We start from the raw sequence: 25,341 nt of genomic DNA on the forward strand, positions 1-25,341 counted from the left end.
GGAGCATTGGACCTCATTCCAATCATTTTTCCACATTATGTTTAGATGATGAGATATTAATCGAGCCATCTGAGCCTATAGAAGAGTGTATGGAGGAGGAAAATTGTGTCTATATTCTTGAATTTATTGTTCCAATATCGGAGAATTTCATTCCTCACTTAGGATCCAAGAAGTGCATAATGCGATATCTATTGTTTGGGACCTTTATTTTTATAGCATCACCTCTTGAGCGTAATAGAAAAATTGATGTGAAATTAGTGGTGCAATTCATATCTTCAAAATGGAAGGAAAAATAATAAAATTGATGGTGTCGTGCCGCGACGTTAAATTAAGCGTTTATTGGGAGGCAACCCAATTAGTAGTGTAACTTCTTATTTTATTTTATTTTTATTTTTATTTTTTTAGTATCACTTTTTTTCTTTTCTTTTTTTTCCAGATTAGGGGAAGTCTGGGTATCCAAAAAAAAAAAATGTTGAAGCAAAGGAGCATGTTTGAGCATAAGTGTGGGGTGACGACCCTTGATGAAAATTAAGAGAACATGCTACTAGCTAGGCCTAAAGGCCTCAGGGAGTTTTCTTAACCCTTGTTTTAAATTTTATTTAATGCTTTGGGGACATAACATCTTTTTAAGTGTCTGGTGGAGGAATAATTCCTAGTTTTTACTGTTCTATTGAGTCTTTTCTTTTTTTAGGATAGGTTCCTTGACTTTTGTTTTCAGTTCTTTTCTTAAGGATAGTCCCTTTGAACCGAGTGTCTTTTATTTATTTTATTTTTTTTGGAATAAATTTTTTATTTTTTTATTTTTTTATTTTTTTGGAGAGAAAAAAAAACCCTTTTGAGTTATGTGATACTTACTATTTGGGCCTAATTTTTGAGTAGTACTTTCTTTTGAATGCTTGATTAAAAAAAAAGCAGACTCTTTGACATCTAAGCTCATGGTTGTGACTTTGTATATAACTTATTTTCTTTTGAAGTTTTTTATGATCTTGTCTCTCATAGAAGTGGAATTGATCCATCTTGATTGATACTTGTGCCATGTGTGGTGAGACTTTGTTTATTCCATATTTTTGCATCTTAGTCTAGAACTTGCCATGCATGTTATTGAATCGAAATAAAAATTGTTGATTTGTTTTGGAGATGTTAATAGACTTTTTTGATTTGTCTGGTAAATTTTAGTCTTTTCAGATATTTTATCACTAGTTAGCCCTTTTGAGCCTGTAGTTTTTTTTTTTTGATAGCCATATTTTACCCCAAACTATTTTGTTGAATCCCTAGTTTTTGCACCTTGCTTCCTTGAGCATTATAGCATAGAATTATTCTAATGATCAAATCTTAGAAAAAGAGATGGTTGAGTGAAAAGGTAATCAATGATAGCTACAAAGTTCTTAAAAGCCCTCTTTGAAAGAATGTGATATAAAAAAAAAACCAAAAGAATGTGACATGAAAAAAAAGAAGAAGTTACCTTGATGATGGCCCTGGTCCTTCCAAGGACATCGTGCACCTTAACAAATGTAAAATACGTAAGTTGAGGGTTACTATAATTAAGGAAATCTGGAAAAAAAAATGATAGTTACATTCTTGAGAGGATGAGAATTACTTGTGAAATAATTGTTGAAGAGAGGGCTGAAAATAAAGAGAAGAAAATAATGGGTTATGAAGTCTAAAATTGCAAAGTTCTTAAGAAAGTGTAAGTCACTATTATATAGTTTTCCTACTCGTCCCCTAGCATACATTGCAACCCGTTAAAGTCCTATTTTATTTTATTCAAGCATGTTTAATAACTGGAGATGTACATAATAAGCAAGCATATGGTTCTTTGTGCATACATGTGAATTTTCTTTGTGAGTGTGAGAGTGTTCTTTGATGCGAAGTCCTTAATTTATATTCAATCTTTTGATTTGAGTGTGTGGACTGTTTCTTCTTGTGAGGGCACTTGTTTCATGACAGATAGGTGATTTTATTAACTTTATTTGATGAGAGTAGGTGAGCAAGCTTAAATTTGATGAGTTCAATGCCCTTCCTTGAGGTTAGAAAGTTAGAGGTTTGTTGTTTATTTGGATGACTTACATAATGATTGAGAAGTCTACTTGATGTTTCGAAATTGGTTTATGTCCTAATTATTTGTATTAAACAAAGTGATGACATTACTGGTATGATTTTTTGGGATGAGTCTTAATGTTTGCTCGAGGACGAACAAAAGTTTAAGTGTGGGGTGTTGATGTGAGGCTAAAAATACATATTTTTAATCATTATTTCCTCACATTTATTATTTATATTTGTCCTTTTTTAGCATGAATTTTATGAATTGTGTTAAATGATATATTTTATTTGTAGGATTAAATTGGTGGAAAAATGAAGAAGTTTGGAGCTAAAACGAATTAAAGATGAAAGGTTGAAGAAGGAAATCAAGCAGACAGCTTAATGTATTAAATTTAATAAAATAATATATTTATATATAAAAGGAAATGGCGGCTTTGGGAATTTCAATTTTTATGCTTGCTTCTTGCTGCTGCCACGTGGCAGCAAAAGAATAGCGCAGAATTATGTTGAGCCGGCAGTGCTACTGCTCATGCGGCGAAAAAGGTTGGTTTTGGATTCCTAAGGTGGACTCAATTATTTTATTTAGAGTTTCCTACATCTATAAATAGTATATAGAAATAATTATTTAAGGGTAAGAACCAAGATACAATACAGAATATAAATTTTCTAGAGAATTATGGTTTATTCTTTCTTCTTCTTTAATATTTATTTGTATTCGTGATTAATAAAAGAGAGTTTAGCTATTGTTCTTAACTTTTTATGATTAACAGAAGCATATTTATTTTAATAAATTTTAATTGTGTTTTTGAGATAATGAGTAGCTAAATTTCATAACTAGGGTTGTGGGAACCATAGACGATTAACAAAGTATGAATAATAACTAAGTAATTCTTGAATAGTGTTGAAGCATGCATTGATAATTCTTTCGTTTAGAAGTCTTTTTAGCGGTTGCAAACCTTAGAACTTGCCTTGTTGCTACTTGCCGGACCAAGGAGGTAATCAACAAGAAAAGAATTATCAACATAGATTTAGTGTGATACTATCTAATAGTCTAGTGTTGATTGGTGGGAAGTAATAACTAAGTCAAACATCGATGTGATGTCTAATATGAGGTAAAGGTAAGGGTTAGTAAATTATACACACGTAGCCGGACCAAGGTGCGGGGTGAAATTCTCTAGATGCTGGACCAAGGATTTAGAGATACCTAACTTATCACTTTGCATGTAATACAGTAGAAAAATATTACTATTATTAGGATAACCGCGTTATGAGCATATGGGGAACACATTCCTTGTTACTTTTAATAATCTAAATATAAATAATACTTAGTTCAAAGCTATCTTTTTATTGTTTTTATTTTATTTCAATTTAACCCCCCCCCCCTCAATTTGTATATAGCGACTATCGAGTTAAATATTTGCTATTGACAATATTTTTTCTTATTCTCTGTGGGATCGACCACCACTCATAGTTGAGTAAATATATTGCATATGATCGTTTATATTTCTTTGCAAGAAGTATATTTGAAGATTATGAGTAAATTAATTGTGTTTATTTTTTTCTCGGGAACAACGTAAATTAATGTGGAATATATTTATATTTTACTTGTGAACAAGGTGAATGATTAATATTATTGTTATTGAACATTTTTTTCACATATGACTATATATACTTTCTTTTGTATGTGAAACATATTTTATATTTTATTTATGATTATGCTCACTGTTTTGGTTATTACATAAGCTTTTACTTTATTTTGTTTTTTGTGTGAAATATTTTGGGTTTACTTGGAAATTGAAAAAAGGGTGGTGGTACTGAGCAGATATATTTTAGTGTAACTAAAATTATTATTTTCTTAGTGTGCAATTGACTATTTGATTTATAATGGTAATTCGCTCGCTTAATTATTGTGCACCAAACATAGTATAATATAATGTTATATGTAACTCTTTGTTTTGACAAGTGTAAGATATTAGTGCATACTTTGTTGAGAATATTTATATTATGTTTCTTTGGTTATATATTTATTTGTGCATGTTAATCACAAAGTGACAATATTTTTCTAAGGAGTCCTATTATATTTGGCTTATTATGTTGTTTATTGAGGGTAAGATGAAAGATTCAAGTCCTATCGCGCCAAGAGGATAATTTTACATAACCGGTTGGTCATTCCGGGTCAAATGTGATGCAAAACAATTTGAGAATTCACGTGACTATATGTTTAAGAAATAAAAAAAAATCTTAGAGAATTCTCCTGTGTTGCTTGTTCTCGTGATAAAATAATCATTGTGTCAGCTTTGGTTTGATTGTATTCACTAAAATTATTTGGAAAATATGAAAAGGTGAATATAGGCCCTTTCACCTACCACGTGGATCGCTTAATCTAATGATTTAATAGATGCATCTATGGTATGGTCACATGTGCATTTGTATTAACTTACAAATCGGTTTTAGTAAGGTTCTTTGCTCTAATTGTTAAATTAAGAGCACAGTTCAAAACTATAAAATTATATTGATAATGTTGGTTAGTTTAGCAGAAATTGTATGCCTCCAATTATAGCTAGACCATTGGTTATGAGAACAAATCTCCATGAAATTTAGTATGAGATGAGTTTATTTGACATGTACGCATCACACCAACAAGGTTCTCCCATCACAAATGGTTCAGGGTTAGGAACCAAATAATTTCCATCTAAAAGTTTGATGTGTGCACATATGATTTTATTGCTCCATCACGCACAAAGATGGATCCTCAAGTGAGGTTGGGGATAAATGTTAGATTTTCTAACATTAGGGGGAGATATGATTAGTAGCTGAAAATTACTTTTTGGATAAATTATTTATATCCTCGTTAAAAAAAATATGAACTTGAAGTTCAAGATATAATTCATTTGCAAATGTTGCAAATAATTTGCGTGATGTATTTGTTGACCCAATATTTTAATTAAGCCGCATATGCTCTAATTAATGGTCCTTGAAGGACAGAGTCTATGATCCGTTAAAAGCGTGATAAACCAATCGATTCCAAATGTAAAACTCCTTGAGTAAGGAGAAGAGAAAATTATCAAAATGATCATGATAATGACGCAAGTGCTTTACAAGAGCACCATGATATAACATTTCATAAAACCTTGGAGAAGGTTAAGGTGCCTGAAAATGATGAAAAAAAAATCTCGATAAGTTATGTCGTATTGGAATCGATATCAAAATGACCATTGATGGTATCTTTGGTATGAAGTTGCACTCAATTCTTTAGATAGTTACGAGGATCTTGAATTCGAATCTGTCATATTGTATGGAGAAATAAATGATTGGCCAAATAAAATGCACTATTCAAGTATATTTTGTTCACTTAGAAAAGTGATGTTTTTGATCTTATAGTTCAAATTTCAAAATATAATGTTAGTGTGGTACAAATAAATCATTGTACGAAAGTATAACCAAATGATATAAAGTGCGGTTTATGCCTTGGGGCATAAAAAAAAATTTGGCAAAAATCCTAACATTATTAAATGGTGATATATTCTTCAGTGGTGGATGCAATGAGACTTGTTTCAGTCTGGCAATAGATTAAATACTTGAATATGTATAATGAATGATTATTAGGTCTAACTAGACGATGAAGGTTATTTGAAAATCCTTGAAGAACTTAAAAGGTCTTAAAGCAATTTCATTGAGTAGCCAATGGTTTTGAGACTGCTTAACACAGAGAAAGAATGTTTTTGATTTCATGAAAATGATTTAAAATGTCATGTATTAGTGCAATTGGTGCACTTACAAATTGCTGGTTATACAAATGCCAGAAGATTAATTATTTGATATACATAACGAAAATTATGTGAAATGATTGTCATATTATTATTTATGACAAGAAACTAACAAAACAAGTGACTCAACACATAGAACATGAGTGATTTTCGTTGAGAAGAAAAGACGAGCTTCAATAAAATTGAAATGATCAATTTCTGAGTCAGAAATGATTTGATTATGTAGATACAAAATATTTATTTGATCCGAATATATCTCGATCACAAATGGACTATTTATTTACATATGGAGGCACAAACATATCGTGGCATTCAAAAAATCAAACATTAGTAACCACTTCTTCAAATTAAGTAAAAATAATATTGATCTATGAAGTAAGTTAGGAGTGTGTTTGGTTGGAATCATTATCTATCATATTAGGAAAATATGTGTTTTTTTCTGAAAAGGATATTCCACCCACCATATACGAAAATAATATATTGCTCAATTGAAGGAAGGATACAATCAAAGGAGATCAGACAAAACATATTTCTCCTATCTGATTCTCCTATCGAAGTTATTACCTATATGGCTGATAACAGAATTTGTAGGAGTTTGGTAATCATGATTAACCTTTTAATTGACCATCATATCATTTGCAAACCTCTGTAGCGGCTTGGAATCTAACAAGGCTGAAAGTTGACTCATTTGACATTCAAGTTGCTTGATAGATTCCGAGTGAGATTTTAATTTATTATTCAAGGATGAGAAGTCATCCTTCATCTCTTGAAGCATTTTGTTGGATCCTTCAACCTTTTTCATAATGCGGGATAACAAATTATCCACTCGAAAGCTTCCAGAACTGTCCATAGAACTTGGGCTATCACCCATGTGCATGTAACACACATCATAGTCATCTTCTCTACTCCAAATGTTATTTTTGTCAGCCAAATCTTGATTGTGACTTATCCCTCCATCCTCACAAAGTTTGTTCCAACCTTGATTCTTGCTCGACTTTAAATAGCTCGGGCAAGAACCCTCCTCTAGTCTTGACAATTTTTGCACCTCTTTATTTTTGGAAATACTCCCCATGACCTTTTTTTAGAATTTCCATTTGGGACATCATCTTGTCCATGTTTTAATGTCACTCTTGGTTTTTCTCCACTTGCTCTTTTTTCATCCAAAAATTCAAAGGCGACACTTGATCTTCTCTAGTGTACCAAGCACAACTGATTTTTGTTATCTCATCAAGAAGAGTAGATGTTATATCAAATAGTCGTTGCATGATTCCTCCTCGAACAAGCTGGTCATCCACAACTTTGTTGACTGAGTCGAGGCTCCGGTAGAAGTATTGTAACAACACATTGGTCGGGAGTTAGTGAGTAGGAAATTGGATCAGCAGCTTCTGAAACCTCAACCAAGTCTTATGAAGTGACTCCCCATCCACTCTCTTAAAGTTCTGAATATGGTCCCTCAAATTCACCTTCTTCGAGGGAGGGAAAAACCTTCCATAAAATGCCTCGGTGAGCTCCTCCCAAGAAGTAATTGATTCTATTGGCAACTCGGCCAATAACTTTGTTGCCTCCCCATTAGAGAAAAGGGAAACAACCTAATTGGGACCTGTTCTTGTGTGATAGTCTTGAAGAAAAATGGACCACACACATTCACAAAGTTCCAAATGTGGTCATGAGGATCCTTAGTAGCATGACTTCCAAAGAGACCCTTCATTTGAAACAGCTGCAACACAGTGTTGGTAACATGAAACACCCTGTTGCCCACAGTCAGAGGCAATCGAATAGCACCCGCAGTTCTCGACTGATCTTCATTGACATCTTGCAAATTAGCGATGACATCATTGTGACCAAGTTGGCTAGCATTGCTCCCGTTAACACTCATATCTTCACATCATTAAGAGCAGCCAACAATGAACAAAAATAAATCGATTCAACAACAAGATTAGATCACGACTAAACTTCACCAAAAGAATTCTAAACACCACCCCCCGACATTGGTGCCATTTTTTATAACGTTCAAATACATTTCATCTGATTCTAAGTGTAGGCGGTCTCTAACAAGTATAAACCCAACTAAGAGTTGGGACCGATCCCACAGGGAGTGATAGGGTAAAGAATTTAATTAAGAAGTAAAATGGTGGTCTAATCATTTGTAGCTGTAGACATTTTCTAAACAATAAAATAAATAACAATGGGTTGATAATTAAAGTCAAATGGAGGGATTATGGTGATCAATTAAATACTACGAACAAAAGGGAATAAACAAGTAGAGAGGATTTCTTGGAAGTGTGATCAATTTAATGAAAATTTCATAAAATGGGTGATTATTATTTACTAGAAGTCGTTGAATCTTAGTGGGTAGTCTAGGCTTTAGGTTCAACACCCATGTCTTAATCAACTATCACGAATCTAGCGAGTTCTTTCGAACCTCAACAAGCATAACAATTATGAATAACCCAATACAATCAATCTACTTTTTCAAGCTAGATTGGTAGGATTGAATTTAGACCCACTTTCTCAAGATAAGTCTATAATAACCCAATCACTACAATCATAAACTAATAATTTTTATTCTATTACTTCTTTCTCAAGCAAGCATAGAATGCTAAACTAGAATTGCATTTGCAACTACAATTCATCAATTAAAACTCAACTATTAATTGAACTCACTTCAAGTCAACAATAACACCTATAAGCTAATTGAAACATTCAATCACATAATCACACCCCCAAGAATGGGGATTTTATCCAAACATCATAAAAAGCAAGAAATTGTTACCAACTATTTTCTCTATCAGATTAGGTAACAATCTACAAATCTTCAAATGCCAAATTAAAGCTCAAAATCAAAACAAACCCTAAATCTATACACAAAGTGTAAAAAGATTGTTTGGAATGCTGAGGAGCAAAATCCCAGAACTGGACAATGTGTGAACTGCCAAAACTGCTTTAAAAATTGCATTTATACATTCCTAAAATTTCAGCTTCGTAGTCACTCGGTGATATAAGTATGGCTTTGCCTATCGGTTTGGTGATATGCCGAGTGCCCCTTTCATTGACTTCTTGGCTTGGCTTTTTACCCTTTGTTTGCTGTATTTTTAAGAGATCAAGATCACGCTCGCCGACCTAGTCAGTGACTTGCCAGGTGGTCCTCATCTCGCCGTTTTAGTTTTCCTTTTCACCACTTACTCTGTTTTTTTATGGGCTAAGTTGTCGTCGCCAAACTCATTGGCGACTCGCCGAAATACCCATCACATTGCTCAGTTGTTCTTGTTCATGGACTGGCTTTCTAGAACTTTACGTGAGCTAAAAATCTATTCAGCGACTTGTCGAGTGGATTTGGCGAGTACCAGCCTTGCTTTCCTTAAACTTCTTAAGATATTTCACTTATTTTTGCCTTGTAATTCCCTTGTATTTGTCTTTTGCCTTCATTGCTGCAAATTAGCACTTTAACATCAGTTCAGAGTATTAAATAGATAATGAGGATGCTAAAACTTTGAATATGAAGCACTAAATGAGTCAAAATCCCTGACTCATAAGTATATAAGCTTTCATAGTGTTGGGCTTTCTCACCCTCATGTCAGTCATGTAAAATTTTACCCATGAATCCATTCTTGAAGGTTATTACTGAGTTCTTGAGAAGTTCCTGAGTTAAATTGATAATTGAGGTCTTTGAAATCATTATGGTGAGGTTTTTGAGAAAAGTTGAGTCTCTTGATTGAGTTTTATGTGGATTTCGATGAAAACATTTTGGATTTGTGATTTTTTTTGAAATTAGACCATAAAATTGAAGTGGGCAGGAGTTGAATCGAGTTTGGGAGAGGAAGAAACGATCGGGCAAATATACACGCTCAAGTCCGCGTTGCGGAGGCATTTTAAATTTCAGTCCCCAGAAAAGTACCTCATCTCCGCCTCGCGGAGGTGATACAAACTTCACTGTTCCAAAGTTTTGTTTCGTTACAAAAAAATAAATGCCTCTCCGCGTCACACCTGTTTTCTCCAAGTTGTGTCGTCACTCATTCCTAATTATCAATTATCCAAACTATATCTACCTATTGAGAAATCCTATATATCCTAATCATGATCCTTAAAAAGCATAATTCAAATTCAATGTAAAGTTATGAATAAAGCACGGGTAGAATTTGAGAAAGTCCTTTTGTATCACGCCCCGAGGCTACCCCCTGGATGCAGACACGGGACCTAGGACCACGACTGACCCCAAGCTAACCCTACTGGCATATCATAAACATACTAAAGCAACTGAATCAATAAATACTATGCGGAAGCTAAATCATGTAAATAATCTAAAATGATGGGGAATACCCATATACTGAATCTCAATATATGAAAACTGTGAGATTGAATACAAATGAAAAATCAAACTCTAAGACTATAGCTGAATCTAATTATGTCTGAAATAAGCCTCTAAACTGACTAGAAGTGCTGAGACATGCCCCAGCTAAATCTAGCAAAACTGAAACTAAAACTAAAAGAAAGAAAGATAATCATGTAACTAGTCCTCGAAGAATGAGGACTCACCACTGATGCTGCTAAATTGAAGATCGGGAACCGATCTATGCGTGTTTTGAAAGCTGAGAACATGAACCTACATCTCGAGAAGATGTAGATTAGAGTATGCGTTAGTACATGAAACGTACTAAACATGTAGGATAGAATAAAGCTGAATAATAACATAACTGAACAAGCAATAGAGCACTGATATAATCTGAACATGATAAGTATACTGAAAATGATGTACATGACTAACTTAATGCAATGACCAAGTTTATAACATGCTGAGACAGAATACTAAATTAGACTGGTAACATGGTCAATGTAATAGAATCTGGCTGAATTGTAAGGGAGCTACTAATAACCGACTTAAAACCACATGAGCTATATGTGTAGTCCAATTTATAAACCCCATTGAGGGGACACAATATACCCTGCCAGAGTTATAGAGGCATGATGATGTGATCACTAAATTGACACCCACAGAGGGGATTTACAACCTACGGGGCACGTAGCACTGGGACTTGAGGGTGACTGACCCTAGTCCACTCGGTATTAACTGTCTCCCAATTAAAATGTAAAATAATTAATGTTATTACTGAAATGTTAAGTACTGGATAGAACAATTACTGACATGCAAATTCTGAGAATGTAACAATTATAACTGATACTGTGACATTCGTAAAACTGAAGCATGTATATATCTGAAATAGCTAGATAATTTCACCTAGCATGCATAATTCATGAACTAACGAATATATACAACTAGGGTTCTAAATATCATACGGGAAACTGAGCAATAACATCATAATCTACTGAAGTTCTAGAAACCCTAAGTCTATATAATAATAAGGGAATCAAGATTCTGACTGAAATCAAGGGACCCAATGGGTTAAAGGAACCTAGTAGTGAACTCCCACATACCTGGTGACGAAATTCATGGAGAAATCTTTCGATTTTGGGGCTGGAACTGATGGAACCTTGTTTCGTTCTTAAACTAGGGTTGCTCAACCTTTTCCTCTTCTTGCCTTCTAATTTTTTTATGTTTTGGTGAATGATATGCCTTAAGTAAGTTCTATATATGTTTATAGACTAACACTAACCAAAACTATGTACTTTAGGGTTTAAACGACGTCGTTTAGGGGTCTAACGCATAATGAAAAGACCAAAAGACCCATGACTTAACTGATGTCGGGGTCACCTATAGATGGGACGGACGGACCGTCGATCGTCTGACGGTCCGTGCTGGTCAACTGTCAGTCGTGACTGGGAGCTGGAACTGGAGGTCTGATCCACGGACACGGACAACGGTCTGTGGGTCTGGTCGTGGTTCAACATTTAGAAATATTTTTGGGACTTAATCTGGGGAGGATTGCAGATGCGAACCACGAACCACGAACCACCAGCACCGGTCGTGGGTCACCTTACGGTCCGTTGGTGGCAACTGTGGGTTGCACCTACAACTTCTGGAAATCTGTATTGAGGTATATTTTTGGATACGGAGTGTTACATTATCTCCCCCTTGGGAATATTCATCCTCGAATGAAGACTCAACTAGCTGAAATGGAGGGAGAGAGCTCTAACCCCTACCATTAAATAGTGGAAACAGATTTCTAGCTGAACTAAGTTCCAAGAATATGCAAAAACGCTGAAAATGCAAATTTAATTGAATGAACATGAAGCTAACACTGAAACTGGCATGCATGACTGAAAATCTAAAGAGTAAATATTACCTCAACCTGGAATGGAATCGGAAGAAAAGAGGTGAGGGTACTTGGCCTTCATGGCTGTTTCTGTTTCCCTAGTAGCTCCCTCTACGGACTGACTCCTCCTCAAAACCTTGACTGAAACGACTTCTTTGTTTATCAACGTTCGAACCTGACGATCAAGAATCTCAACTAGTTCCTCTTTATAATTGAGACTATCCTTCAAGGACACATTTTCTAAATCTACAATATATGATGGATCACCCACATACTTTTTCAACAACGAAATGTCAAAATCTGGATGCACTGCTGCTAGTTCTGTTAGCAACTCTAACTCATAAGCCACTTTACCAACCTTTTTCAAGATCTTGTTAGGGCCTACATAACTAGGACATAACTTCCCTTTCTTGCCAAATCTCATCACCCCTTTCATAAGCGATACTTTTAGGAAAACCCAATCATCAACTTGGAACTCTAGTTCCCTTCTCCTTACATTTGCATAGGACTTCTGGCGACTCTGGGCTGTCTTAAGTTTATCTCTAATGAGTTGCAATTTCTCCATAGCATCATGAACTAAATCTGGCCGTATCAAGGCTGCTTCGCCTACTTCAAACCAACCAACTGGAGATCTATATCTACACCCATACAATGCCTCATAAGGGGCCATCTGAATACTGGAATGCTAACTATTATTGTAAGGGAACTCTATAAGAGGAAGGTGATCATCCCAACTACCCTAGAAATTGATCACGCAAGCTCTCAACATGTCATCTAAGGTTTGAATAGTAAGCTCTCCATTCCCATCTGTCTGCAGATGAAATTTTATGTTAAGATTAACCTGAGTACCAAGACCTTTCTGAAATGACTTCCAGAAATGAGAGATAAACTGAGGACCTCTATCAGAGATGATAGAAAAAGGAACCCCATCCAACCTAACTATCTCATTAATTTAAAGCTTGGCATAGTCCTCTGCCAAATCTATAGTGTTAACCGCCAAAAAGCGCGCAGACTTAGTAACTCTATCAACAATCACCCAAATGGATTAATTCTACCTGCTAGTACGAGGTAAACCTGTAATGAAGTCCAAGCTGATTGATCACTTCCCACTTCCAAGTAGGAATGTTGATCTCTTGAGTCATACCTCCTGGCTTCTGATGTTCTACTTTGACTTGCTGACAATTGGGGCACTTAGCCATAAAATCTGATATATCCCTTTACATACCATTCTACAAAAAGACTTCCCGCAGGTCGTGGTACATCATAGTGGCACCTGAATGAATAGAATATCTAGAATTATGGGCTTCTGCAAGAATCTTTTGTCTCAAGTTACCCACACTAGGAACACATAATCGACCCTGATTACGAAGCACACCCCTCTCCCCCATGGGAGAACACCTCAACTCTCTGCTGGTGGACTGCACCCTTTAATTGAAGTAATATCAGATCACTGTCTTTCTTTCCCTTAACCTTTACTACCAATGAAGATTCTGACCCATTCTGAACTGTTACACCACCATCTGATTGCTCATAAGATGAACTCCTAAGCGAGCAAGCCTAAGAACATCCTTTGCTTGTTCCTTTCTTTCTTCCTCTACATGTGCCATACTACCCATCGATAGTTTGCTACGAGCATCTCCTACTACATTGGCCTAACCAGGATGGTAATGTACACTCATATCATAATCTTTGAGGAACTCAAGCCATCTCCTCTGGCGAATATTCAACTCTTTCTCGGTGAACACATACTGAAGGCTCTTATAGTCTATGAACACATCTACGTAAACACCATACAAGTAATGTCTCCATATTTTAAGTGCAAACACCACTGCTGCAAGCTCGAGGTCATGAGTTGGATAGTTCTTCTCATGCACCTTTAGCTATCTAGAAGCATAAGCTATAACCTTACCTCGTTGCATCAAAACACAACCTAGGACGACTCTGGATGTATCATAGTAGATAGCATAACTGTCTGAACCGTCTATTAGAGTCAAAACATAAGTTGTAGTCAACCTACTTTTCAATTCAACAAAGCTTTTCTCACAATCATCTCACCAATAAAACTTGACCTTTTTTTTAATCAACTTTGTCAATGGAGAGGCTATGGATGAAAATCCTTCCACAAACCTTCTGTAATAACCTGTTAAACCCAAGAAACTTCTGATATTTGTAGGGGAGGTAGGTCTTGGCCATTGTTTCACTGCTTCTATTTTTTTAGAATCCACTCGAATCCTTTCGCTAGACACAATATAACCAAGGAAAGCAATTGACTTCAACCAAAACTCACATTTGTTGAACTTAGCGATTAACTGGCGATCTTTGAAAGTTTGCAGAACAACCCTCAAATGATTCGCATGTTCTTTCTCATTCCTAGAGTAAATGAGGATATCAACAATAAATGATAACGAACAAGTCCAAATATTATTGGAACACTTTGTTCATCAAATCCATGAAAGTTGCAGGAGCATTGGTTAGTCCAAATGACATAACTACAAATTCATAATGACCATACCGAGTTTTGAGGTTGTCTTCGGAATTTCATTAACTCTGACTCTAAGGTGATGATAACCGGATCAAAGGTCTATCTTTGACAAATGACTAGAACCCTAAAGTTGGTCAAACAAGTCATCAATCTTGGGGATGGGATACTTATTATTAATTGTGACTTTGTTCAAATGCCTATTGTCAATGCACAATCTGAGAGATCCATCTTTCTTCTTCACGAACAACACTAGTGCACCACATCGGGAAATATTGATTTTGATGAAGCCCTTATCTAGAAGGTCTTTCAACTGCTCTTTCAATTCCTTAAGCTCCGTTGGAGCCATTCTGTAAGGAGGAATAGAAATAGGTTTGGCATCTGGAAGAAGATCAATTTCAAAGTCGATTTCCCTTGCGGGAGGAACTCCGGGAAGATCTTCTGGAAACACTTCTGGGAACACGTTAATTACTGGAACTGACTAAAGAGTTAGGGTTTCGAAGCTTGAATCCTTAACTCGAACTAGATAATAAAGACAACCCTTAGAGAGCACTTTTCTTGCCTTAAGGTAAGAGATGAATCGACCCATCGATGCTAAGCTACTACCCTTCCATTCTAAGATTGGTTCATCTAGAAACTTAAAATGAACAACCTAGTTCTACAATCGACTAAGGCATAACGGGAATGTAACCAATCTATGCCTAGAATGATATCGAAATCTACCATTTCTAACTCTACAAGATCTACTAAGGTGACTTTCTGTGAGACTGTGACAGGACAATTTCTGTATACCCGTCTAGCTATAACTAGGTGACCGACAAGAGTAGAGACTAATAAGGATTCTTAGAATGTTTCTGGACTAACATCGAATTTGATCGCTATATAACGAGTTACAAAGGAAAAGTAGCCCCTAGATCTAACAATGCATAAACATCAGGGTCAAAGACTCTTAATGTACTAGTGACTACATCAGGAGAATCTTCCTGATCCTGGCAAGCCTAGAGAGCATATAACCTGTTTTGGTGCTACCCGCCACAAGTACTAGATGAGTTACCCTGCTGAGTTGGGCGACCTGCTCGTGCTGCTGAAGTTGTTGACTGAGCTCTACCATTGTTTCCTCCTTGACCCTGTTTAGAAGAAAAATCTTCAACCTGCGCCCACACTAACTATACCCAAAACATCTTTCCTTTCCTGCAAAACACTCGCCCTGGTGGTTGTTACCACACTTTGGACAAGTTTGGTAGGTTCTGATGCCTGAAATACTACCTTGAGGCTTAGAGCCTGATGCCCTACATTTCTGATCATTTCAGAGATTGGACAATGGAACACTAGTTGATGAAGGTGCTGGAGCTGAATACTTCTACTGAAACTGTGAGCGATTTCCACCACTCGATTTTTATCGGGAATAGTCATAGTTGCCTATCCTAGCCGTTTTATTCTCCTTGGCATGTTCACTAAGTTTATCACCCCAACCTGCTGAGAATGAGTCATGAGCCTAGAGATGTTCATATCTTCAAGCATACCTGGAGAGTTGGGTGAACTTGAGTCCATACTTTTGGACTGTCAAAGAACCCAGCCTCAGATTCATAAACTCCTGAGCTTTTGCCTCCCTCAACTCTCTTGGTAAAAACCTATCTAGAAAGGTGTCACTAAAGCATTCCCAAGTGATAGCAACTGAATATGTACTATTGTTCTCTTTCCACTGAGTATACCAGATATGAGCTACATCATTATGATTGTAAGATGCCAACTCAACCCTACTATTACCAGTCACTTGCATCACTCCAAAGATTTTCTTAACCTCATCAATGAAGTTCTGTGGATCCTCGTCAACTTGTGACCCTGAAAACTTAGGGTGGATTCATTCTTACAAAATCTCAAACCCTAGCTGCCACTGATCCACCATTTTTATTAGTAGGAACTAGAACCTACTGATTGTTCTAGTTGGTCTACGCTGAGCCAAAAGTTGAATCGCATTCCGAAACTCTACATTCGAAACCTCATGCTCAAGGACTAGAAGAATTGCATTAGTATTGCGTGCATTAGAATTTCTTGTGTAAGCTCTACAAGGAGGCATGATCTAAAAGTGCATAACGAAGGATTAACACGAGGAATTAGATCATACCTTACGCACGATAAGTGTAACAATGAAATTTAAGTTTTTTCTAAAACACTTCCCAGCCTCCATTGCATTAGATGTGGAGCACTTCACACCCATGAAAAGGACTCTATTTAGTGCGGCTTTTCAGATATCCTAGGATTCTTAAACCTAGTGCTCTCATACCAAGATTGTCACACCCCGAGGCTACCCCGTTGATGAAAACACAGGACCTAGGACCGTGAGTGACCCTAAGCTAACCTTACTGGCATATCATAAGCATACTAAAGCAACTGAATCAATAAATACTATGCGGAAGCTAAATCATGGAAATAATCTAAAATGATGGGGAATATCCATATACTGAATCTCAGTATGTGAAAATTGTGAGTTTGAATACAAATGAAAAGTCAAACTCTAACACTATAGTTGAATCTAACTATGTCTGAAATAAGCCTGTAAACTAGCAAGAAGTGCTGGGACATGCCCTAACTAAATCTAGCAAACCTGAAACAAAAACTACAAGCAAGAAAGATAATAATATCACTAGTCCTCGAAGAATGAGGACTCACCACTGATGCTGCTGAACTGAAGATCGCGAACTGATCTTGGCGTGTTTCGGAAGCTGAGAACCTGAACCTACATCACGAGAAGATGTAGCGCAAACTATGTGTCAGTACTTGAAAGGTAATGAGCATGTAGGATAGAATAAAGCTGAATAATTATATAACTAAACAAGCAATAAAGCACTGATATAATCTTAACATGATAAGGATACTCAAAATGATGAAAATGGCGAACTTAATGCAATGACAAACTTTATAACATACTGAGACTGAATACTGAACTAGACTGGTAACATGGTCAATGCAATAGAATATGACTAAACTGTAAGGGAGCTACGAATAACCGACATAAACCCCATGAGCTATATGTAGAATTCGATGTATACGCCCCATCGAGAGGACTCAATATACACTACCAGAGGTATAGAGGCATGCTGGCATGATCACTAAAATGATGCCCACGGAGGAGACTTACTACCTACGGAGCACGTAGTTCTAGGACTTGAGGGTGACTGGCCCTAGTACACTCGGTAGTAAGCTTCTCCAAATTAGAATGTAAAATAATTAAAGTTATTATTGAAATGCTGAAATACTCGATAGCTCAATTACTGAAATGCAAATTCTGAGAATGTAACAATTACGACTGATACTGTGACATTTGTAAAACTGAAGCATGTCTATATCTGAATTAACTGGATAATCTGACCTAGCATGCATAATTCATGAACTAATGAATATATACAACTAGGGTTATGTATATCATACGAGAAACGGAGCAATAACATGATAATTTGGTTAGGATCACTAAAGTAACTAATTCCTGATAATCTATTGAAGTTCTAGAAACACTAATTCTTGATAATATTAAGGGAATCAAGATTTTGACTAAAATCTAGGGACCCAATGGGTGAAAGGAACCCACTAGTGAAATCCCACATACATGGTGATGAAATTCATGAAGAAATCTTTCGATTTTGAGTGTGGAAATGATGAAACCTTGTTTCGTTCTTGAACTAGGGTTGCTCGACCTCTTCCTCCTCTTGCATTCTAAATTTTCTATGTGTTCGTTAATGATCTGACTTAGGTAAGTTCTAGTTATGTTTCTAGGCTAAAACTAAGAGAAACATTGTATTCTAGGGTTTAAACAACGTAGTTTAAGGGTCCAACGCATAAGGAAAACACCAAAAGACTTAACTGCTATCGGAGTCACCGATGGACCTTTGATCGACTGACGGTCCATGCTGGTCAACCGTCAGTCGTGAATGCGAGCTTGAACTGGAGCTATGATCCACGGTCTATGGGTCTCGCATTTAAGTCGACACTAAGAAATTTTTTTAGGGCTGAGTCTGGGGAGGGTTACAGATGCGAATCACGGACCACCACTGTCATGCCCCGAGCTACCCCCGAGACGCAGACAAGAGACCTAGGACCACAAGTGATCCCAAGCTAACCCTGTTGGCATGATCATGAGCCTACTAAATATAATCTGAATAATAGAAACTGTGCGGAAGCTATAATCATAAATAAAATGAAAAGATAGGGAACACCCATATACTATAACTGAGATATATGAAAATTGATGAGTTTAATACAAAGAAGATATTAAGTCAATACTAAGCTGAATCAAACGATGTCTAAAAATAGCTTTTCACTGACTAGAAATATTGGGACAGGCCTCAACTAAGTCTAGCAAAACTGAAACTAAAGGACTAAAAATACTGAAAAGGAACTCATGACTATTGTCCTCAAAGAATGAGGACTCACCACTGATTCTGCTGAATTGGAGATCGAGAACCGATCTACGTGTGATCTGGATGCTGAGAACCTGAACCTACATCACGAGAAGATGTAGCGCAGAGTATGCATCATTACTTGAAAGGTAGTGAGCATGCAGGATCGAATACCGCTAAAATAACATATAACTGAACAAAGAAAATAAGCAATGAGATAATCTAAACAAGATATAGATACTGAGATAACTGAATGCAGTGACCAATTTATAACATGTTGAAACTAAATGTTGGATATACTGATAAATGGTCAATGCAATAGAATCTGACCAATTTATAACATGAGCTAAATGTGGAGTCCGATGTATACGCCCCATCGAGAGGACCCAATATACCCTGCTAGAGGTATAGACGCATGTTGGCATGATCACTGAAATGATGCCCACAGAGGGGACTTACAACCTACGTGGCTAGTAGTTCTGGGACTATTTGGGTACGCTGAACCCTAGTCCAACTCGATATTATGCTACTCCCAATGGATTAGGTAATTAACACACTATGACTGAATTTCTGTAAGTTACTGGATAACTTGAACTGAACATGCAAACTGAGAATGCAACAATTAAACTGATAGTGATGCATTAATAACTGAATAACTGAAATAGTTGACCTAGCAAGTGTAATTCAAGAACTAAAGAAATACATAGTTATGATTCTGGAATTCATGCATTAAACTGAATATTAACGTACTAATATGATTTGGATCATTCTAACAACTAAGAACCCAACAATTCTAACATTCAAGAAACCCTAGGTGTAGTCATAATAAGGGAATCAAGATACTGACTGAAAACTATGGACCTAATGGGTGAAAGGAACCCACTAGTGAAATCCCACATACCTGGTGATGAATTTCATGAAGAAATCCTTTGATTTCTAGGATGGAACAGAAGAAAACTTGTTTCGTTCTTGAACTAGGGTTCTTGACATCTCTTCTCCTCTTACGCTCTAATTTTCTAAGTTTTGATTAATGATTTGACTTCGGTAAGTTTTAGTTATGTTTCTAGGCTTAAACTGACTAAAACCTCATAATTTAGGGTCTAAATGACGTAGCTTAGGGGTCCAACAAAATAGGAAAAGACCAAAAGACCCCTAACTTACCTGCTGTCTGAGTGATCGACGGACGGGACCTACAGGCCGTAGGTTAATCTCAAGTCCGTAGATTGGGGTCATAGATCAAATCTGCTTGACAAGGGCTTCACTAAAACAAGCATAAATTTTTATTCGGTGGTCTTATTTTAGCAAACTCGGTGGAATTGGAAAGAGTATTCAATTATCTATCATATAATATGTCATGGGACACATAATTCTTTTTGTGTTAAGAGGTATGACCATTTGAAGTAGACCTAATCAACAATTTTCCTCTAACTAGCTGTTGACCCTCACCAACGGTCAGACCTACGGACCATGGATCGAATAATGGTCCGTGCTGGTTAGCTGTTGTTTGCATCATATGATGGGTAAATGGGGCCTTGATCCACGGACACAGACCACGGAATGTGGTCTGACCTACGAACTATGGGTCTGTCCGTGGGTCGGGACTTAGCCAATTTTCTAAGTTGAGTTTGGGGAGGGGTTGAGAGTGGTGAACCACGGACCACAAGCACGGGCTATGGTCTAACCTACGATCCGTGGATGGAAACCGTGGGTTGCACCTGCAACTTCTCAAAATTTGCATTTTTGGTTTGTTACGAATACGAGGTGTTACTACCAGCACAGGCCATGGGTCACCCTATGGTCCGTGGGTTGGACCTGCAACTTCTGGAAATCTGAATTGAGGTCTATTTTCGGATATGGGGTGTTACACTTTGAGTCCTTTCAAGGAGTTTTAAAGAATAACTTAATTTGTTTCAAGACTCGAGTAAGTTAGTATGAGAATGAGAAGAGTGTATTCACGAGTCTACATTATTATTGAGATCCTTAAGCCATGTCGTTCATGCCCATAATTCCGCACGAACTCCATAAATTGAGTATCTTTTAGATGAGTAGTATCTTTGAGTTCTTGAGTATTCAGTTCCTAACCCTTTTGAGATCATATTCCTAATTATGGGACTACCATATGTTATACATGAAGGTCCTTGATTTGAGTTGATCATGCCCATAATTTCGCATGAACCCCATAAGTCGAGCATTCTTGAGATGAGTAGTATTATTGAGTCCTTGAGTTATGGAGTTGTTGATTTCCGAGTTTTGAGTTCTATATATGAATATTTAAAACCTTGAATTTTGTCATTCAATTAATTATAATTTCTTTTAAGACTTGAGCACTTGAGTATGAGGATGAGGAGAGTTGAGTTTCATTTTTTAAAATGAATATATGGGAACTAAATATTCCCAAGAGTAAATGTTCTTATATTTAAAACGGGGGGAAACCTTGATTTCCAAATAAGTTCATGAGCAGTTTTGAACACTATCTCTTTGAAGAGATTCTTTGAGTAATTATCTCAAATTGAGGAAGAGTTATGTTTTTAAACATATGAGCATGAGTATATATTATTCAGATTAGTATTGAGCACCGATATGGGGGAGAGTTCAAACAACATACAACCCCCATAAACCAAATATGCCAACATGGGTAAATAGTCATACTTTTTAGATGATTCCTTAATGTCTTTTAAGCATAGCTTAGTGGATCCACTTAGTTGAGGATGTCGTATACTCCTGCAACGTATAGGACAGTTATGGAAGCGTGGGCGAGACATTGTATCATCAAGTTACTCATAGTGATGGTTGTCGGTTAGAGAATCTAAAAAATAGGAGTAACAAGTTTATTATTGTATTTTCATATACAATTAAGTTATTATCAACTGTTTTAAAAGTTTCATGTATATAGCATCTTTTATTTCTGCTTTCATTTTGAGTCGAGTATTTTGAGTTTGGGTTGAGTATCTTGAGTTTGAGTTGAGTATGCTGAATTGAGTTAAAAATCATGAGTTGAGTTGAGTTGTGTATTCTTGGGTTGAGTTGAGTATTCTTGAGTCATGTTGAGTATTCTTGAGTCGAGTTGAGTATTCTTGAGACATATTGTGTTGAGATGAGGTGAGAATGTCTTCCTTATTATCAGTTTGAGCTTATACTTATGGTGTAGAGTTCCCCTTACATGCTCGTACATTCCATGTACTGATACCATTTGGTCTGCATCGTTTCGTGATGCAGATATAGGTATTAGAGTCATCAACAAGCGCTTCGTTGAGCTCATATGATATTCCAGGCAGCTTTGGTGAGCATTCTTATACTCTAGAGGACTTCACTTTTACCTTACAGTTAGTAGTTTTGAGATGTTGTGGGTCTTGTCCAGCTATCTTGCAGTAATAGTAAATGCTTCATAGATAGACATATATGAAGAGTTTTCTATAATTTCTTTATTTGAGTTGTTTTATAAACTCTAAGTATATCTTTTGAGTATTGTTAAGTCTTTTTAAAGTTGAGTATTTGAGTTTTATGAATTTACATTCCGTTTTATGTTTTTGTATGCTTAAGTTAGTCTTTCGCTTGTAGTTAGATAGGATAAGAGTTCACTTGGGGACCAATAATGGTTCTCAAATGCCGGCCACGTCCAGGGTGTAAACTCGGGTCGTGATAAAAATAACTTCAGAAGATCATTTTGCAAAGAGCCTATTGGTGAAAACATTCAATAAGTCATGTAAGTGAATTTTTGTTAAAGTTGTAGATGGATATTTAAGAGTCTCAATCGAAGATTGTTCGGTCATATATATTATTAATCATGTATTTAAATATTGTAATTCTAACAATTGTCATGATTAAAAGTCTAAGTGAGAGACTGTAGGGATTTATACTAGTAGTAATATGATTAGATATAATATTTATTATATAACAATTATTTTATTTAACTTTAGTAAAAATTTAAATTCATCATGTATTCATTGATGTATTTGCTTACTTATATAGTAGGAAAAATTACTAAAATATTGAATTTAACACATTAATTTACACGGTTTAAATCTAGTCTTTTTATTTACAACACTAATATTTTAATTACAAATATGAAAACCTATTAAAAATACATATCTACACGTTTCTATGCCTATTTTATTGGCTTGGTGGGATGATTTAACTGGACTTATAATTTATTTTATTTATTTTTTAAATCACAGTCACAATTATATTTAGATATGTTCCTTTATTAAATACTAGAGGAAGTGCCATTCATTTCCCCAATATATTTTGTCAAAATATTTTATTACTCTTTTATTTATTACTTGTTAAGGAATGTGAGAGGTATATATAATCTTAGACATGAAGGGAGTATGAATGTTCTTAAATACAAAAAATTAATTCTTATAATATTCTTTGCATTTCACAAGGTTTTTGTGTTTTGATTTCTCTTTTCCCTTTTCTTTTGAATTTTTAATTTATTGTCTTCGTGTAGGATTACCAGGACACCAAGTTTATTCAAGTACTTAATTTCCTCAGGTATATTCCAAAATTCAATCACAACTTCCCCTATTAATTGATATACATGTCCTCAATATATATGATAATGATTTATGCTATGTTTTTTTTTTCATAGTAGGCAGATATACTCATTTTTGTTAGAAGAAATTTTATTTTGTTTTTTAGTCTATGTTAATTCCACGTTCTCCTCTATTGTATTGATGCTATAAGAGCCATCACCCTTCATGTCAACCGTATTAGGAAGACGCGTGGCCACCTAACTCTACAAGGGGTACCTTAGAAAAAGTTATCTATTTGTGGTAGAGTGAAAGATATGTAGTGTGGAACCGTCGAGGCTCTCCCACATTAATAGCTAGATTTTGGGCTGTGGAAGAGTGAATTTAGATTCCCACAATTTATATATCAAAGTTATTGTCGATATATATTGTCGGGGGAAATGGATAACTTTTGTGTTTAGTTAGGCGCAAATGTACATTTTCTTTGTATAATAAAATGTAACATGACAATAAAATGTATGGGTTGCTATTTATAAATTGTTAATGTAGAGTTGGCAAATGGTTTAAATAGGATTCTCGATGCAATTATAGTTGTGGCCGAAGGAGATTCAGAAAAATAAATTTTGAGATAAAACACTAGAATGCCTAAGATTTGAATATATGATTTGAAACATATTTTGAACCCCATTTGTCACTACGCTAGTATCTTCCCTTGTGTCAAGGGGATTCAAAAATTTACATATAACTAGGAATATTAGGTTTGCCTTAATTGCACGATATATTTGCTTAGCAAAGGGGATCTAATTAACAACCTTGCCAGTACCTAGTTCTGCCACATAATAATAGTGCTAACTACTAACTACCTATTCTAAATGGAAGTATCTTCTGTAAAATAAATTGCCAAGCTGATTGTTTTCTTCTAAAATTAGGGGTGAGGTAAATTATATTTTAATTCTAAATACAAACTTCCATTTCTAAAATTAGGGGTGAAGTAAATTCAAAACATAGCATTAATGGGTGGAAACCAAAAATGTGATGTAGGTAACATTCTTTAATCCTAGGAATTTGATTTCTAAAGAAGTGGTTTTTGAAAGATAAATATAAGTACATGAGATTGAGATTTTTTGTGGTTCTACATACTGCCATTTCTGAAAAAAGATTTATTTTTTATCCTTCTTTCATCATAACCTTAAATTTGTACCTACTGAAAGAATTTGAGACCATATTAGGATTGAACTGTTACAGGATCAGTTAAAATGAACCCTTCAAGTCAACAATTCATCTAATGCCACGAGTAATTGTTGGTTTTTAAAAGTTGTGAATGAAAATGAAGAGTTGTCACTCTAATAAAGAGTTTTGACTTTTCTAACGAACTGTAACTTTTATGAAAAGTTGCGAATTTTGTGATGAGTTGTGATTTTTATGAAAAGTTGTTACTTTTTCATAAGGTTGTGACTATTCAGAAGGGTTGTGGAATTTTTAAAGGTATGTGACCTTTCCAATAAAGCACAATAAGAACTTGTTCACACTACCCTCTGTTGTATATATATAGAAGGGTTTCCATTTAGTGCTAGCTCTTGCCCATGAGCTGATGGAAGTGGATCACGAACAGGAAGGGAAGGTATACCACCACCATCTGCTCTAGCAATTCCAACTTGCTTGTAGTTATTAGCTTCTCCGTCTGGAAGAGAAGAAAGTTGCTACAAGAGGAAGAGGAAGAACAATAAAAACAGAATTCAAATTAGTACAAAATCAAAGAATACCTGAGGAATGCAGGAGCAGTGTTAGCCTTTTCTGGAGACCATGCTTTGTGATATTTGTTTCAGTGAGTCTTTGTTTTGCTGAGACTGTTGTTGTATACTTTGATGTAAACTTATCAATTTGGATTGTGATGGGTACAATTACATTCGTTGTGAAGCAACACTAGATGGCTACATATGTAGACAGGTTTTCTATATAAAAATAACAAATTTAAAATAA

The 25,341-nt window shown here is 35.6% G+C and overlaps 1 pseudogene; it reads left to right on the forward strand.

The window, feature by feature from the left end:
* The window catches only part of LOC125813666 (uncharacterized), a 43,361-nt pseudogene extending 18,020 nt beyond the window's left edge, over positions 1 to 25,341 (forward strand).

Source organism: Solanum verrucosum, unplaced genomic scaffold (genome assembly GCF_900185275.1).
Source record: "Solanum verrucosum unplaced genomic scaffold, falcon-dt-bn FXZP01000272.1, whole genome shotgun sequence".
Taxonomy (NCBI): domain Eukaryota; kingdom Viridiplantae; phylum Streptophyta; class Magnoliopsida; order Solanales; family Solanaceae; genus Solanum; species Solanum verrucosum.